The sequence below is a fragment of the Babylonia areolata genome, unplaced genomic scaffold (assembly GCF_041734735.1).
Source record: "Babylonia areolata isolate BAREFJ2019XMU unplaced genomic scaffold, ASM4173473v1 tig00008483, whole genome shotgun sequence".
Lineage (NCBI taxonomy): Eukaryota > Metazoa > Mollusca > Gastropoda > Neogastropoda > Buccinidae > Babylonia > Babylonia areolata.
Genome location: NW_027468429.1, coordinates 17,501 through 20,000, shown reverse-complemented (window position 1 = coordinate 20,000; position 2,500 = coordinate 17,501). Strand labels below are relative to the sequence as shown.

General features: G+C 53.1%; 1 non-coding gene across 1 annotated transcript in view; it reads right to left on the bottom strand.

Annotated features, from left to right (window-relative positions):
- Positions 1–16, bottom strand: part of LOC143278747 (small subunit ribosomal RNA) — a 1,829-nt gene extending 1,813 nt beyond the window's left edge. The window contains exon 1 of the ribosomal RNA XR_013054350.1: positions 1–16. This exon is cut by the window's left edge and continues 1,813 nt beyond it. This is a non-coding gene — a ribosomal RNA (small subunit ribosomal RNA).
- Between the last annotated feature and the right edge of the window lie 2,484 nt (positions 17–2,500).

The following is a 2,500-nucleotide window of genomic DNA, read 5'->3' as shown; positions in this document are numbered from 1 at the left end:
CAGGATCAACCAGAATGCAACCCGTATTCTGCGTGCCCCCGGGAGACGGTTGCAGCGCCAGTTGGGACCGCTGCTCACAGAAACGAGGGCTGAGCTCTTTCCGTGGGCGGTCCGCGGCAGCACTATCAACTGAAACCACCGGACAACAGATTCAGGGCCTGAGAGTGCAACGAATCCATCGGTCTCGGCGGGAGGCGCGCCAAGAAGAAGAAGGAGGAGGAGGAGACCAGACCGGACCGGACCGGACCCCACCCTTTCTTCCTCCTCGACACCGTCTCCCGCCCGTTTCCACGTGCCGGACGACGCCCGGTTAGAGACGGGCGCGCCCTTGACGAGATGAAGCAGGCGTTACGCTTTGGGACGCCGAAGGGGCTGGGGAGCACCAACGACCGTCAGTGAGGGAGGGAGAGAAAACGCTTCTCTCGACCCGTCGTCAGCGAACGCACCGAACCTTCTACGGACCGTGAGACGCCGGCCGACAAGCCGAGCCCCGGCAAAGGAAGCCCGGCGAGGCGGCCGTGCGCGTTCACACTTGGACGCGCAGGCGGGAAGCTCGGCAGCCGGGCGGGTAGCCTGCGGGGAGCTGGTGGGCTCCCGAGACTCCCGTCCCCCGACTCGGGCCTCGCACGCCGAGCGGTCGCTAGCTTGCCAGTGCAAAAGACAGAAGCGCGGGGGCAGTAAAGCCAGGCGGACGGGTCGACCGTTGCCGGCTGTGCGCCGACCGGAGCGATCCGCCACGCCACGCCGCGTCCCCCACAACCAGGGTGTCGCATAAGGCGCTGCGAAGGTGGACCTTGATCCACATTGGGCAGAGCCTGAGTTGAGGCCCCCCAGCACGTGCCTGGGGACCAGGCGTTGAGGAGTAGGCCTTTTTTTGAGGGCCCAGAAAGTATTTTGGCAATTGTAGCGAGGTTTTGGAGTTTTATCCACAACCTTTACCTGCCTTTTTTTTCTTTTTTTCCTTTTTTCTCTCTCCGAGCATGCCAAAGTTGATAGAAAACGCGGTTCGGCATGGACGGGAGCAGGCGTTGAGGAGTAGGCCTTTTTTTGAGGGCCCAGAAAGTATTTTGGCAATTTTTTACTTTTTTATCCACAACCTTTACCTGCCTTTTTTTTCTTTTTTTCCTTTTTTCTCTCTCCGAGCATGCCAAAGTTGATAGAAAACGCGGTTCGGCATGGACGGGAGCAGGCGTTGAGGAGTAGGCCTTTTTTTGAGGGCCCAGAAAGTATTTTGGCAATTTTTGACTTTTTTATCCACAACCTTTACCTGCCTTTTTTTCTCTCCGAGCATGCCAAAGTTGAGAGAAAACGCCGTTTGGCATGGACGGGAGGAGGTGTGGAGGAGTAGTCCATTTTTGAATGGCAGCGGAAAGATTTTGGCAATTGTAGCGAGGTTCTTCGGACTTTTATCCACAACCTTTACCTGCCTTTTCCTCAGCGAGCATGCCAAAGTTGAGAGAAAACGCCCTTCGCCATTGACGGGACCAGACGTTGACGACTACGTCTTTCTTTTTTTCACGGCGCCTGAACGATTTGGGCAATTCTCCACAGCGCGTTTACTTTTTATCCACAACCTTTACCTGCCTTTTCCTCAGCGAGCATGCCAAAGTTGAGAGGAAAACGCCGTTTGGCATGGACAGGAGCAGGCGTTGACGACCAGGTCTTTTTTTTGGTCTTTTTTTTTCACAGCGCCGGAAGGATTCAGGCAATTCTCCAAAGCCGGTTACTTTTATCCACAACCTTTACTGGACCTTTTTTTTCTTTTTTTCCTTTTTTCTCTCTCCGAGCATGCCAAAGTTGATAGAAAACGCGGTTCGGCATGGACGGGAGCAGGCGTTGAGGAGTAGGCCTTTTTTTGAGGGCCCAGAAAGTATTTTGGCAATTTTTGACTTTTTTATCCACAACCTTTACCTGCCTTTTTTTCTCTCCGAGCATGCCAAAGTTGAGAGAAAACGCCGTTTGGCATGGACGGGAGGAGGTGTGGAGGAGTAGTCCATTTTTGAATGGCAGCGGAAAGATTTTGGCAATTGTAGCGAGGTTCTTCGGACTTTTATCCACAACCTTTACCTGCCTTTTCCTCAGCGAGCATGCCAAAGTTGAGAGAAAACGCCCTTCGCCATTGACGGGACCAGACGTTGACGACTACGTCTTTCTTTTTTTCACGGCGCCTGAACGATTTGGGCAATTCTCCACAGCGCGTTTACTTTTTATCCACAACCTTTACCTGCCTTTTCCTCAGCGAGCATGCCAAAGTTGAGAGGAAAACGCCGTTTGGCATGGACAGGAGCAGGCGTTGACGACCAGGTCTTTTTTTTGGTCTTTTTTTTTCACAGCGCCGGAAGGATTCAGGCAATTCTCCAAAGCCGGTTACTTTTATCCACAACCTTTACTGGACCTTTTTTTTCTTTTTTTCCTTTTTTCTCTCTCCGAGCATGCCAAAGTTGATAGAAAACGCGGTTCGGCATGGACGGGAGCAGGCGTTGAGGAGTAGGCCTTTTTT